Genomic DNA, 16,525 nt, shown 5'->3' on the forward strand with positions numbered 1-16,525 from the left:
GGGAAAAATATACGTTCAAAATAAGTTCGGAAATGGATAAACACACTAATTCTAAGCAACTTCTGTTATATAGATTTTTTCACTAAGTTAATACTTTTTGAGTTATTTGCTAGTCAATATGTCAATTTTTCAACAAAAAACACTTTTTTGCCAATATTCTACGGTTTTTTGCCAATAACTCAAAAAGTAAGTAGGTATGTTATCGGGAAAAACATTAAAAATATAGCTTACAAAGTAACAAAATTGATGTACGTATAACTTTTTAGAATCAGTAGAAGCAAAGTTGTAGCTAATGTAAAACAGGAAACAGGTTCATATTCGTCAAATTTAAAAATGAATAATTTCACGTGAAATAACCAAAAAATGATAGCAACTAAAAAATGATGCACTGTTCTGAGAAAACTTATTACAACTTTTTATTACAAGATTTAAAAAAATCTTTTTTATGTTTTCTAAAAAAGTTTCTAGCGTTAAAATTAAGAAAGATACTTTCAAAATAAAGTAGGTCCTATTTTTCTTAAAAAACTCCGAAAATCACCCCTTAATTCGGGCTAAGTAAAGGGCTAATTTTTGAAAAAATTGGGTTTTAAAGTAAAATTGTTTAAATTTTGAAAGAGATGATTTTTATTTCAAAATGACATAAAATTTATTAGTGCTACCAAAAATTACGAAGAGTAAAAAATGTAGGTTTTGCTTTTCTGAATATTTAGGATTATGTTTTTTTCTTTGAGACAAATATTGGTTAAGATATAGCTGTTCAAAATTGGCATACACAGTTGGTTAGTGACTAGTTCAATCCCTTTCAATTACATCCCCTTCAAAAATAAGCACTTTGAACCAATGAAGCTTACATATCATATTTATAAACAATACATACATGAGTAAATCAACTTGTGAAGTGGTGACGATAAATTTTATTTGCTAACTTCCTTAATTTAATGCTAAAAACCTTTTAACCTTTTTTTAAACACTACAAAAAAGTTGTAATGAGTGTTACCCAAAAAGTGCTTTAGTTTTTGACACTTCACGTTGGAATATTCAATTTGAAATTTGACGTGTATGAACCTATTTGTCATTAGTTACAACTCTTCTTTTACTGGGTCTAGGGATCTCATACATAAGTACACCATCTTTTCACTTTTTTATGGGCTATATTTTTCTTAAGAATGTTTTTTTCGATAAAATACTTACTTTTTGAGTTAATTCCAAAAAAAAAACCGTTAAAATGTGTTTTTTTTTTGTTGAAAAATGAACAAAAAAGAACAATAGTTCCTTAGAATTAGTCAGTTAATCCATTTCCGGACTTATTTTGAACGTATATTTTTTCATCCCTAGACGAGGTGAAAGTCACCCCCATGGCAAAAGAAAACATCGCCACAATATCAATTTTCTTCTTTGATACCTATGTGTATGCCAAATTTCATGTCAATCTTAAGTGGTTTTTTAAAATTTATGGGTTTTGAAATATTTTACCGTCAGCGAACGGACTAATAGAAGAGGATCCGATATAAGGCCGATCTGCATCGATCTATTTAATGGATAACAATAATTATTGGATATGTAATTTAGTATGTTAACAATTATAAAAAACAAGGGTGCATGATCTAATTTTCTTCTGACTATAATCAATTAATAATTAATAAATGACTTTTATCTACTCGATCTATGTCATATTATGTATAAATTTTTAGTTTGTGAAAACTGTCATTATAGATAGCAGTGCTTTAAAGTAACCATGAAGTAACAATGTATTTTAAATGGGATTTACTTTTTCTCACTGTTTTTGACACACTTTCATATAATCAAATATTCTTTCTTAACTTTCGCTTTGTCATGGTGATGACATAATGAGCAATAAATTACAAAAAACAATTTGACAGTTTTGTGGTTTGAAAGAAATTAGAATTTTTATATGTCAAAGTTCTAAAAATTGTAGAATAGAAATGAATTCCAGTGACGAAGACTTACAGTATTTTTATTTGTTTATCGTAGATAAAATATTGTATGAAATTGTGCGTGAAGTAGTTTTTGCGAACTTACGCGATGTATAGCACTCGCTCCGTTTCATAAATAACTATTTTCATATATTAAAAAAAATGTTTCGACCCGGGTAGATATTATTCCAGATTTTCAGATTTGGGCACAGAGTTGGATTGTTGGGGCATATATGGAGAGCAGGTAGCGCAACAACTATAAACTCAATTTTACAATGGAAACCCGGAGTTAGAAGGAGACGCGGAGGAACTAGAATAAATGGTTACAGGAATTAAAGGAAGATTTATATAGGGCAGGAATTAGAGACTAGCAGAAAAAGAAAGAGGATAGAAAGAAATGGAGAAGCATAGTCAATAGTATCGAGTAGCAGACTGGAAAAAATGTGCTCGAAAAAGATGGATCTAGATAGCTTTTTAGCGGCTAATCCCCACCTGGAGTGTTTAGCCATTTAATTTTTTTATTACATATTATTATTGGTACATCAAAAATTAAAAGGACGGTGCCTGTAATAAAATCTAAAATATTAAAATTTTCTATAAGTTCAAATTTATTTATTAACATTTTTGATATAATTTTCATAAATAAATGGCTTACTATTAACACTTTTTTAATTAATTCCAATAAATCCATTTTACAGCAATAATAATATATTAGTATTTTCGTAAAATAAATATCAATCATATTATCATAAATAACACAGGTTTACAAAAAAAAAAACTAAACTTCGGACAATTTGACGAAACCATATGACAAGGGGTTTTTTGGAGTGGCTGATCACAAATCCGGGGTCTGCTCACCTCTATCGCATCAGGTAAAGGTCATTTCAAGGTCAAATCAAGATAAATCGACAGTCGCTCTGAAAAAGTATATTAGGGGGTTCTTGGGGTCGCTGAAGACGAATCCGGAGTCCGCTGACCTCTATCACGTCTAGTTCAACGTCATTTTAAGGTCAAATCAACATAAATCGACACAATCGCTCTGAAAGTATAGGGAGTTTTGGGGTCGCTGATCATGAAAACTGCGGTCCGTTGAGCTCTACCACTTCATGTAAAGGTCATTTCAAGTTCAAATCAGGAGGAGTTAACAAAATTGACTTGACCTTGAAATGTCCTTTACCTGACGTGGTTGAGCTCAACGGGCCCCAGTTTTGTGATCAGGGACCCCAAAAACACCCTAATATACTTTTTCACAGCGATTGTGTTGATTTATCTTGATTTTACCTCGAAATGACCTTCAGCTAGACGCGATAGAGGTCAGCGGATCCTGGATTCGTTATAAACGACCCCAAAAACCTCCTAATATACTTTTTCAGAGCGACTGTCGATTTATCTTGATTTGTCCTTGAAATGACCTTTACCTGACGTGATAGAGGTTAGCGGACCCCGGATTCGTAACCAGCGACCCCAAAAACCCCCCTAGTCATATGGTTTCGTCAAATAGTCCGAAATGTATTTTTTTGTAAACCTGTATAACCAAAAGAATATCAATCTTTTAATTTAAATAGACAACTTTAAAACACAGACAACTGTATTCACAGTAAAAGTTTCAAAAGATCACACATTACGCTCAAAATAGGAGGTAAATCTAGCAGACGAGTCGTTGTGACTTCCAAAATATGACAACACCGCTGGAAGTGACAACGCGCCTTGAACTACCCTATATATGGAAGCAATAACGTATGCTGTACGCTTCGGTATATACGTATATATATATACAAAATTTATTTTGGTAAATCCTTTCCCCTCAATAGGTAGACCCATTTTATAAGCCCCCCTTTTACCAAATACACAATTTTTAAAAAATAATTCCTAGTAGAAAAGGTGGAAGTCGGACAGCCTCTTCTGTATACCGGAAGTCACAACTTAACGTGCATCAATATATATATATATATATATATATATACTAGATGACCCGGTGAACTTCGTTGCACCTTAGATAGTGTGTCATAATTAGATAATGTGTCATAATTTTACTCAAAATCAACTGCTCGAAAATGAATTGCTCGACATAAAAATTGATTGAAATACAAATTCCTCGAATTAAAAATAAAATTATATGTCTAAATATTTATTCACAATAATGCAAAATGTGTAGGTATATAAAAAACGCTGGACGGAAGGGCCGCCCGAGAACTTTATCGTGCCGATCTATTATCGTTATGGTACTAGATATTGGCATTCTATAAAAATAACAAAGTTACTCGTTATTTTGATATTTTAGAAACACCTACTGTACTTAAAAGTATTTTATGGTTCTACGCATCATTAATTCCTGCATTTGAGAAAATGTTCGATGCCATATTTCGGGGACACACTATAGATGTGTAGATTATTGCATAAATCAATAGAATATTATAGTCATACTTTCATTTCAAATTAGTTCATTTTTCTGAGAAATTAATAGTTTACAATATTTGCATTTCATTCTATTTCGATTACGCCAGTCAATGCGCGAGATTAAGAACAAGATATTATCTCCAAATTCTATCCTACTGCATGGATTTTAATGAAATTTTGGGAGTAGCCCAATCTCCTAATTCAAGGTCTATCCTATATACTATGGCGCTTTTATCATGGGGGAAGTTCCCACCACTTCTCAGGGGTGAAATATTTTTATTTTCGAATTACATGGATAAAAAGGAAGATTTTTAAGAAAATTTAAAAATTCATTCTATAATTTGATCACATTTTTTAAAAAGACCATTCATTTTAAACCCGTTTAACTTTTTGAAAGTAGAAATAACACTATATTAAAAGGTATTGAGAAGAAAAACAATGCATTTAAATTATGGTGGATGGGGAGTTAAATGTATATACTTTTCATTTTTCCTTAAAGTACATTAGTCATAATATTTTTTGCACCCTATCTCGCTTAGTTTGTAAGTAACCGACATTTAACGGTGCTCGTTTTAAAGGCCTTATCAAACACTACAAAAGGTGTTGGGAGCATTATACACCTAAAACCTAGCGTTCCTCTGTTATTTCAAGTTGAATACACCAATTTGAGCATGCACCAAAAAACAAACTATTTTCACCTACCATATCTCTTTTTGTATTATAAATAGAACATTTACGAAGGAACGAATCTCTTTATTATTTATAATCTAAAAAATGTTTTATATAGAGTTTTTAGTTCGATGCATAGTTTTTAAGGTATTCACAAAAAATCCGTCCGAAAAGGTGTCATTTTTCAATGAAAATGGCCAATTTTCAACTACGCATAACTCAAAAAGTATTGAGTTCTCAAAAAAAAGTATAGACCAGTTTTTGCTTAGAAATAGGTTCTTCAGCCACTTCCGTGCTTATTTTGACCAACAAATTTTCCACCCCCTTGAAGAAGTGGGAACCGCCCCAAGATAAAAGCGCCATAGTATATAGGGTAGATTTTGTTTCTTGAGCTATTCCCTACTTACTGTGAAAATATCTAGTACATCAATGTAGTAGGATGGAATTCGGAGCCAAATACCCTCATTGACTGCTCTACAATAATGCTCTGCTATGAACGCGTGAGAGCACAAACCATACATACTTATAGACGTTTCACGACCATGTTAATCTTTCGGATCGAATTAACGCCATCTCTTGATTGGAATGGGAACTAAATTGACAAATTTGAGTTATGTAGGAATTTCAAATTATAAATTTTGCGGGATTTTTGATGAAATTTCGCAGGAAATTAAAACAACAGAAAGACAATTCAATGTTTTACTGAAAACTTCAAATGTTCCAATTTGTTTTCAAAATGATATAAACACTACTGCCATGTGTCACGTGAAAGCACTGATGTGTAATTGAGTTGAATGAAAATTTTTGAAAGAATCTTGTAGGATGATTGTTTAGATAAATACCTTATATTCTTTTACAAACTTCCAAAAATATATAGGCCCAAAATGTTGATGACACACTTGTCTATTAGAATAAACTGTTTCAGGATCTATTATATTATTTTTTAAATGTGGAGAAACACAACACGGGATGATCAATGTAAACTAAAAATTCTACTCACAAAAACGGAGAGGAGGTTAATACAATTGATTAAAATTGTGATTAAATCTAATTAAAAACATGGTACACATTTTTATTATTCTAATTAAAAACGTAACACCACTATAATAAAATATTTAAGCCACAAACTGTAAAATAAAAAGTAAATAACAAATTAATTTAATTGTCAACTGTCAGTTTTAAATATGACAAGAGAATTGACTGACAGCGACATCTCTGGATTGGAATGGTAACTAATTTGCTGTCTTGACCACAAACCATACATACTCATAGACGTTTCACGGCCATGTTAATCTTTCGGATCGAATTAACGCCATCTCTTGATTGTAATGGGAACTAAATTGACAAATTTTAGTTATGTGAGAATTTCACATTATAAATTTTGCGAATTTTTGATGAAATTTCGCAGGAAATTAAAACAACAGAAAGATAATTCAATGTTTTATTCAATGTTTTACTGAAAACTTCAAATATTCCAATTTGTTTTCAAAATGCTAAACACTACCGCCATGTGTCACGTGAAAGCACTGATGTGTAATATTGAGTTGAATGAAAATTTTTGAAAGAATCTTGTAGGATGATTGTTTAGATAAATACCTTTATAATCTTTTACAAACTTCCAAAAATATATAGGCCCGAAATGTTGATGACACACTTGTCTATTGGAATAAACTGTTTCAGGATCTATTATATTGTTTTTTTAAATGTGGAGAAACACAACACGGGATGATCAATGTAAACTAAAAATTCTACTCATAAAAACGGAGAGGAGGTTAATACAATTGATTAAAATTGTGATTAAATCTAATTAAAAACGTAACACCACTATAATAAAATAATTAAGCCACAAACTGTAAAATAAAAAGTAAATGACAAATTAATTTAATTGTCAACTGTCAGTTGTTAAATATGACAAGAGGATTGACTGACAGCGACATCTCTGGATTGGAATGGTAACTAATTTGCTGTCTTGACCTTGACAATTTACGTGAAACGTCTATGAGTATGTATGGTCTGTGGTCTTGACCTTGACAATTTACGTGAAACGTCTATGATGTATGGTTTGTGCGTGAGAGAGGACACACATAAGATTATAGCAAAATTTCTATTTACCGTAACTTTTCGAGTTTTTGAGCTACAGCAATAAATTTTATGTCATTGGAAAGGTAATTTTGCATTCTTTCAAAATGTGTTAAAATATACAGGGCGTATCAAAAAAATTAAGATTTTTTATTCATTTCCGGTTCAACCGGAAGCCATGTTTTTGGTAAAATTTATTGTGATAATAGATAATAAAATACCATATATGTCTGCAAAATTTCAAATTTTAGTTTCTATTAAGAAGGAAGTTACGGGCACTCGAATATTTTTTTATAAAAAATTCATAACTCCCCTCCTATGGGGAGTTAAGATATATGACTAATGTCATTCAATTTACTGATAGGATATCAAAAATATATCAAAAAATAAAAAAATTCCTTGGAGCCATTTTTGAGAAAATCTAGTTCAAATTTATGTCAAAATTTGACCCCTTAAATATAGGCAACCCGTAACTTTTTCTGAAAAACGATAACATCTTTCTTATAGCCCCATCTTTAGGCTATATAACGACTTTTTCAAATTAAACTTATCTTCAAAAACTTTTTAGATAGATAGAGAAATGTGTCGGGGGGGCGGTCGGCCATGTTGGCCGCCATTTTGAATTTGGAAATGTCAAATTCCGTACTTTTATTTACCTATCGATGAGCTTACTTTGAGTTGAATTTCATTTATTTCTGTCAAAATTTGCAAAAATGGGCCCTAAATAACCCCCCTATTTCGGCCCCCCTTTGAGAGATTTTTTTTAAAAGCTTAGTTTCTCGACAAAATTCTCTTAAACTTACTCATACTGAATTTCATCAAAATCGGTCCAGTAGTTTTTGCTGGGCGGTGGCGACATACGTACGTACATACGTACGTACGTACGTACGTACGTACGTACATACTTCCGACATGTTTTTTTTATTTGCTTTTTAGACTCAGGGGGACTCAAAACGTCGAAAAAAGTGAAATCTGAAAAAAATTTTTTTGCACGATCCTTAACTTTATCTATTATACTATACTACGTATATATTACGATAAAGTAAAAAAGGTACATTTAATAGGACAATTATATGATATTCGGAAATTAGAAAAAAATTAGACGGAAAGGTACATTTAATAGGACAAATTATGTGAAATTGTTCAATTTGAGTTCAAAAGTTAAACTGTTGCACTTTTCTTTTATAAAATTTCCCGCTCGTTCTTCTTCTGTGCTCAGAATTTTTCTACTGCTTACGGTTCGCTATTTCGGAAACGGACGGCGCTCGAGACAAAAAAACTAGTACCATTATGTTCGGAATTCAGTAGGGAGTATGCGCTAACACAGACGGAACGGCGTACGTCGACTGAACCCCCGCTAAAATGTCGAAAGCGACGCATCCCTTACTATACTTTGATGCAGTGACACACACCAGGCGCTCTTAAAATTTTCGTTGCAGCGGCGTTACCGCGACCCATCCTAGAAACCATATCTCGCCCTAATGTCGCCAATCGGTTTTACGACTTCGACGGCATATCATAAATGCGTGTATCGTGGTATAACACAGACGTTTGAGCTGTTTTCTAGCAAATTTTGTTGTGAGTGTCGTCAAAGCTTGTTTAATGATGGAAATTACAGACTTGAACTATATTTTGCCTTGAATTTTTTACTCCCATATCAAATTATTTTTATATGGGACTCATTTTATTTTTAATTTTTTATCTTATAGCTTAAAGAGCAACTTAATTAGGTACAATATTTCTATCTGGAAAAAAGTAATCTACTAAAAATAATTTTTTTTTCAAATTTTACACAATACAGTTTATACTAATAACTTATATATAATTTTATTTGATGTCTAGGTATGTAAAATAGTTCTCCAGTTCTCTAGTTCTCCACTATATCCTATTTTTCGCCTTTCCTTTCCAGTGTGTAATTTTCATCGATACTATTATATTCCTGAAACTTTTTTGCAGTCCTAGTCTACCTCGTCCCTAGTCCCAACTGGTCTTCTTAGCAGTACAATCTTTGGCATTCTTTCCTTATCCATCCCCTCAAAATGACCTGCCCATCTGATTCTTTATGACTTTGTTTATCTTGTTATAGTTGGTTCTTTGTAATGCATCCTTAATTCTTGATTGCTGCTTCTATGCCAGCCGTCTTCCGTATCTGTATTATTTTCCCTGAAAATAGCTCTCAGTACGTTCCGTTCTCAACTCTTTATCATTTCTCCTTCTGTTTTATTTAGCACCCATGTCTCACATCCGGCAGGTGACTGTTGCTCTTATTACGGTTTTGTATATTCTGGTTTTCGTCTTTCTCGATAAGTACTGTGCCTTTAATTTGAATAATTTTTTTGTTAATAACAATTTGTGAAACATCACTATTTCCCAATAAATTGGGTATAATAGAGGGGCATCAATTTAACACCTGTATTTGCTCAGTGGCGTACCATTGAATGGACAGCCTCTTAGCGTTATAAATAGTTTTTCTTAGGTGATATGCTTTCCCTCATAATGGTGTTATTTCTTGAAAACGGCTCTTTTATACTTACTAATAACTCCTGAAAATATTTTTTAGACATTCTTGTAAAATTAAAAAACTTTTCTGGGCCTTTATTATATTAATTTCGTTATATAATGTGTAACAAAATTCCTTATAATTTCGTTCCTTTATGATGGGATGTATCCAATATCTGTGTTTCTTTTTTTCTTTAATATAAGATAAAATAAACTTGCATTTATTACAAAAGACAAATCGTCATAACTTTCAGATATCGTATCGTCACGTATCGTACAGCAGCCAACACGCGACTAAATTTGGCAACTACAAACCTCCACCAAAAGCATCCGCCAAAATTTCGATTATACCAGATTTGCGCCTCCGCCAAAATTTGATTGTTATACCAGAGATCTGGTCCTTCGGCAAAATTTTAAAATATTTTTTGTACATTAAAAATAGTAATCGTAACGTTAAAAGCTTTATATTTTCACGGATTTTAGTACAATTTTCGCTCATTCGTTTCGTGTGCTTAGTGTTGTCTCTAGTGCTTTCGTGTTATCCTACGGCCTCGTTTTGCTATCTCGGAAACTAATTGAGCTAGCGAGACGATTTATACGCCGTTTTTTTCGCGATTCAAATTTCATGAAAATCGGTCAAGCGGTTTCGGAGGAGTACGGTAACAAAGCCTGCGAATTAGAATTTTATATATATATATAGATGTTAAACCATGAAATTTTTTAAAAGAAGTAACGGTTAAAGATAGAAAAGTGAAAATTTAGGATTGTATTTATCTTTTGCTTCTGAATCATATAGAATTAAGAAAAATCGGTTTGTCGAAAAATAAAAAAAAATATTAGGGGGGCCCCCTTATGACGTACGGACATGAGATATAGATAACAACCTACTCCATGTTCGGTCGAGTCCACCTGCCAAATTTCATGAAAATCGGTCAAGCGGTTTCGGAGGAGTACGGTAACAAAGCCTGCGAATTAGAATTTTATATATATATATATATATATATATATATATATATATATATATATATAGATGTTAAACCATGAAATTTTTTTAAAAAAATAACGGTTAAAGATAGAAAAGTGAAAATTTAGGATTGTATTTATCTTTTGCTTCTGAATCATATAGAATTAAGAAAAATCGGTTTGTCGAATAATAAAAAAAAAATATTAGAGGGGGCAAAGCCCCCTTATGACGTACGGACATGAGATATAGATAACAACCTACTCCATGTTCGGTCGAGTGTACCTGCCAAATTTCATGAAAATCGGTCAAGTGGTTTCGGAGGAGTACGGTAACAAAGCCTGCGAATTAGAATTTTATATATATTGTTGTAATCTTATTTATTTATATGTGATGATATTCTTATATGTAATTTAATTTAATTAATGCATTAATGATAATCTAATTAATCAACCAGATCACATATCAATATGTTTTCAATCTCAGGGCGAATTATAAAATTACTTACTTACTTTCGTGACTTCTAAGTATTTCTCAGTGGTTCCTAATCGGGATAGGAAAAAAATAAAATAATACACACATATGGATTACAATTATAAATCAAAATTTTGTTTATTTTATATAAATGGCAATTACTGCTTAATATTTGTTAGATCTTATATTTATTTAATACAAACATTTAAAAATGGGAATCTTATTTCCTTTTGGTTTCCAATTTAAAACTTTTATTAATAATGAAACTATTAGGATTTATTAGCAACAAATTGATTTAAGTTTGATGAAAATCTTCTGATATTAGCGATTATGTTCTTCAATTTTTAATGTGGTATTTAATACAAAAACCCATACATTCATGTCTTGACAAATGAGACTGACCTTTATCTGGTGAACTGCGAATGTCCTCACACAAAACCCGTTTCCTCCTACCCTTGGTTGCGATGAAAAACTCGTCCTGGCCTCCAGTAATGTTCTCCTTTGAAAACTACCTCGTATCGCTCGCGTTCCTGCTTTTCTCGTGATGCAGTGTTCTACCTTTTTCGAACCACTTCAATCAGCCACCGGGACACTCTTTGCTCAAGGAGATTCTTTTCTCTCGACTCGGCCTACCTCTCGTTCCGATGGGTACTCAACACTCACGGAACTATACCGGCTTTTTCACTCTTCGTACACTACCGTCCACCACTGGACTTCACCTCTCTACCGCTCAAAACATTCTCATCTCTCATCCTCATTCGTTTCCCTACTTTCTAAATATCCCTCCAGATTCAAAAATCAACATTCCACCACAAATTTTAATTCGCCGTATTCCTCAATACCAACTTTTAATCTTTCTAAATATGTTTAATGGATTTCAAGAAAAATTAATCATTTCCCAATTTAAACTTACTTTCTACTTTTTACAAAACTTAATGACCTATTATCTATTTCACTGAGTCTTATTTAGCGTAGGCTAATGATCAAACCTTCCGAGAACACTATAATGGTCCGCGTCACTCAAACTTGTTTGTCTTAGGCGCATTGTGACCGAGTTTCGTCCGCTTCTTCGAATCACTTTCATAAAAACTAAATATAATAATTTGTTGTATACAGGTTGTTCTAAATTTACATGCCCGTGGTTGAGAAAATTGAAGATCTTTTATATTAATTTAAATTTTGCTTATAATTATAAATTTTTAATTCTCCTATAAAATAGGAATATAACAAATCCCCGCCTTGTATTCGATAAAATTTATCTGCATTTTTAAATAAATTTTCTCGAGGCAAAACCAACTCCCTGTATATTTCCTTACTTTAATCTCTTGTCGATACTTGTATGGAATCGGGTAAGTCTTTGATCGAAAATTTCCCAAGTTTTTCACCCCAAATGAATGTTCGTACTTTTTCGCCACTCTGTTTTCCTCATTGATCAAATTTTCGTAGTTTCTTAACATCAACCGCAATTCTTTTTCTTTTCCTTCTCCACATATCAATTTTCTGTCTTTTTCCTCAGATTCTTCACATATGTTTACCGTGCATTCTGCATCCTCGTTTGCATATATCTCCTCTTCAAATACCACTGTTTCAATCATATTCTTTTCACTTTCATTTGTTAGCTTTATTTCTTCTTCTCCTGAGCTCGTCTCTTCTTTTGAGGAATCCCAGGTTTCTTTTGCTTTTGATACTCTCAATTTTTCTTCTTCTGGGCTCAACTCTTCTTTTGAGGAGCCACAGGTTTCCTTTGCTTTTGATACTCTCAATTTTTCTTCTTCTGGGCTCAACTCTTCTTTTGAGGAGCCACAGGTTTCATTTTCTTTTATCTTTTTCTGACTTTTTCTCCTTTTTCTTCTTTGTCCTTGCTTCGTTGCCAAATTCATTTCCATTGTTTGTTCTTTCCCTGATTCGTCAGTATTTTGTTTCTCATGTTCCTTGTCCTGTTCTTCTTCTTTTTCTTCTGTTAGTTTCATCGTATTATTTTTAAAATCTATCATTACATGTTTTTCTGCCAATTCGTCAACTCCTACTATCATGTCATGTGACATGTTTGGCACAATTACACATTGTAGTGCATACTTATTTTTACCTAATCGTACCATTACTCGTATGCCTTCATTTATATTTGCCAATGTCCGTTTGTTTGCGCCCACTAAATTTACCCTAGGTATTTTGTAAATTAAATTTGTTAAATTAACTTCTTCTATTAGTTTTCTGTTGACCAATGTTATTTCAGATCCAGTATCTATCATAATTTTAATTGGTTTCTCGTTGATAAATCCATCCACAAATTTTAAATTAACTCCATTTTTCTTTTCGTTGTTTCCTGCCAATTTAATAAAATCCTTGGGTTGACAAAAGATTCCTGTTTGGTTTTTTGTTTTTAGTGAGCGCCTTCGTGAAAAAACCGGTTGCTCATCGTTGTTTATATTTTCGTCATAATTTCTCTCTCCGTCATATTCTTCTGTCTGGGTATTATTTACCTCTCTTCTATTTTCTCTTGGTCTGTCGGATCTGTTTCGGTTTTCTCGATATCCCTGTTCATTTTGTCTACCATTATTTCTGTTTTCTTGATTTGAGCGTGTGATGTTTCTACTCTGGTATTCTCGATTTCTGTCCTCATTCCATTGCCTATTTCTTTGTTCATAATTTCCTCTTCCGTTGTCTCTATTTTCGTTTTCCCTTCTGGGATTAAAATCTCGTCTTGTATAGTCTCTCCTATTTTGATTTCTCTCTCTGTAATCCTGTGTCTCTCGGGGCCTGTAATCTTCTCGCGACCTTCTTGATTTTCTTTCTCTTAAACGTGATTCTCTTATTTGTAAGAATTGGCATAGACTATCTATGTCTTTGTAGTTTTGCAATGTGATATGGTCTTCCAGCGTTTCTTCGAAATGTCTTGCAATCAGTTCGACTAATTGTTCCGATGAGTAATTATATTGTAAATGTTTTGCATTATTGTAAATTTGTAAAGCATATGTCCTTTCTGATACCCCCATCCTATCATTGTATTTCCCATTTTGCAGTTCCTTGTTAATTTCCAATTGTTGGACTTTTCCCCAGAAATAATTCAAAAATTTTTGTTCAAATTGTTGCCAATTGCCGAATTCTTCTTCTTTGCTATCGAACCATAGGCTTGCTTCATATTTGAGATGGTTTCTGATAGTTTCTTTTGCTGTTTCGAAATTTCCGATGTGCTGTATTTTCTTTTTCAGGCTATTTATGAACGGCACTGGGTGTAATCTTCTTACGTCCCCGCCAAACCTTATCTTCACGTCATCTGTGCTATGTATAACCATTTCTCTTCTTTCTCCGACATTTTGTTGAGTATTGATTTCCGCAATCTTTCTTTCCACTTCTTCTATGTCTGCTTGAATAGCGTTTTGCAACTTGTTTTCCAAACTTTCCATTTCTTTTTTCTGGCAATTCGTTAACTCCTTCATTTTATTTTGAATTTTCATTTCTTGTTCTTTCATGTGGTCCTTCATTCTAATTTCTTGTTCTTGCATGTGATCTTTAATTTTCATTTCTTGCTGTTCTATCTCGTTTTTCATTGTTGTCAAACATCCTTTTATTTCCTTTTCATACTTTTCTATGCGTTCCTCTATTTTCTTATTGTTCTCTTCTATTGCTTGTTTTGTTTCTTGTTGATTGTCATCCATTTTTTGCTGTGTTTCATCCATTTTTTGATCCACTTTATCCATTTTCTTTGACGTTTCTTCCATGGCTTGTTTCGTTTCACGTTGATTTTCATCCATTTTTTTTTTGTGTTTCATCCTGATTTTTATCCATTGTTCGTTTTGCTTCATCCATTTTTTGTGACTGGAGTTGCATAAGTTGTAATATCTTTTCTAATTCTGACAATTCTTTTTTTCCTGTTTCCATGATTGTTGTGTTTAAAATATCTTCTTGGTCTGAATTTTCCTCTTGATCTGAATGTTCTTTTTGTTTTTTGTTGTCTTTGCTTTGGCTTCTTGTCACAGACATTTGTTTTCAAGAAGTACTTTCCCCGCCAAATGTGAAATTTTAATAGTATGTTACCCAAAACGACTTTTTCTCCCCCAAATATTATAAATTTTCAATAAATATATCAAATGTAAATATCGTAAAAATAAAGTATTAAATCAGTTATGTAAAATTTGTACCTAAAGGGATCTAAATTTTTATGTTATCAACTGTAAGTCTCTCACTTTTTACCACAGGCATATAAATTTCCAACTACCGGCTTTTCTCTTTCTATCCTTCAAATTTGCCACTAGAAATACTTTTCAATGCTTTCCACGTTGGACGACATTTGTTGTAATCTTATTTATTTATATGTGATGATATTCTTATATGTAATTTAATTTAATTAATGCCTTAATGATAATCTAATTAATCAACCAGATCACATATCAATATGTTTTCAATCTCAGGGCGAATTATAAAATTACTTACTTACTTTCGTGACTTCTAAGTATTTCTCAGTGGTTCCTAATCGGGATAGGAAAAAAATAAAATAATACACACATATGGATTACAATTATAAATCAAAATTTTGTTTATTTTATATAAATGGCAATTACTGCTTAATATTTGTTAGATCTTATATTTATTTAATACAAACATTTAAAAATGGGAATCTTATTTCCTTTTGGTTTCCAATTTAAAACTTTTATTAATAATGAAACTATTAGGATTTATTAGCAACAAATTGATTTAAGTTTGATGAAAATCTTCTGATATTAGCGATTATGTTCTTCAATTTTTAATGTGGTATTTAATACAAAAACCCATACATTCATGTCTTGACAAATGAGACTGACCTTTATCTGGTGAACTGCGAATGTCCTCACACAAAACCCGTTTCCTCCTACCCTTGGTTGCGATGAAAAACTCGTCCTGGCCTCCAGTAATGTTCTCCTTTGAAAACTACCTCGTATCGCTCGCGTTCCTGCTTTTCTCGTGATGCAGTGTTCTACCTTTTTCGAACCACTTCAATCAGCCACCGGGACACTCTTTGCTCAAGGAGATTCTTTTCTCTCGACTCGGCCTACCTCTCGTTCCGATGGGTACTCAACACTCACGGAACTATACCGGCGTTTTCACTCTTCGTACACTACCGTCCACCACTGGACTTCACCTCTCTACCGCTCAAAACATTCTCATCTCTCATCCTCATTCGTTTCCCTACTTTCTAAATATCCCTCCAGATTCAAAAATCAACATTCCACCACAAATTTTAATTCGCCGTATTCCTCAATACCAACTTTTAATCTTTCTAAATATGTTTAATGGATTTCAAGAAAAATTAATCATTTCCCAATTTAAACTTACTTTCTACTTTTTACAAAACTTAATGACCTATTATCTATTTCACTGAGTCTTATTTAGCGTAGGCTAATGATCAAACCTTCCGAGAACACTATAATGGTCCGCGTCACTCAAACTTGTTTGTCTTAGGCGCATTGTGACCGAGTTTCGTCCGCTTCTTCGAATCACTTTCATAAAAACTAAATATAATAATTTGTTGTATACA

At 32.5% G+C, this 16,525-nt stretch overlaps 1 protein-coding gene and 1 long non-coding RNA gene across 6 annotated transcripts in view; one reads left to right on the forward strand and one right to left on the reverse strand.

Annotated features, from left to right (window-relative positions):
• LOC126882130 (monocarboxylate transporter 5) overlaps positions 1–16,525 on the forward strand; it is a 681,181-nt gene that overhangs the window by 66,739 nt on the left and 597,917 nt on the right. The window lies entirely within an intron of this gene.
• LOC126882133 (uncharacterized) lies at positions 5,686–6,329 on the reverse strand. The gene is made up of 2 exons (XR_007697158.1): positions 6,251–6,329; positions 5,686–5,842 (listed from the first exon to the last, which is right to left on the reverse strand). It is a non-coding gene; the product is annotated as an uncharacterized LOC126882133 (long non-coding RNA).

The sequence above is a fragment of the Diabrotica virgifera genome, chromosome 3 (genome assembly GCF_917563875.1).
Source record: "Diabrotica virgifera virgifera chromosome 3, PGI_DIABVI_V3a".
NCBI classification, from domain to species: domain Eukaryota; kingdom Metazoa; phylum Arthropoda; class Insecta; order Coleoptera; family Chrysomelidae; genus Diabrotica; species Diabrotica virgifera.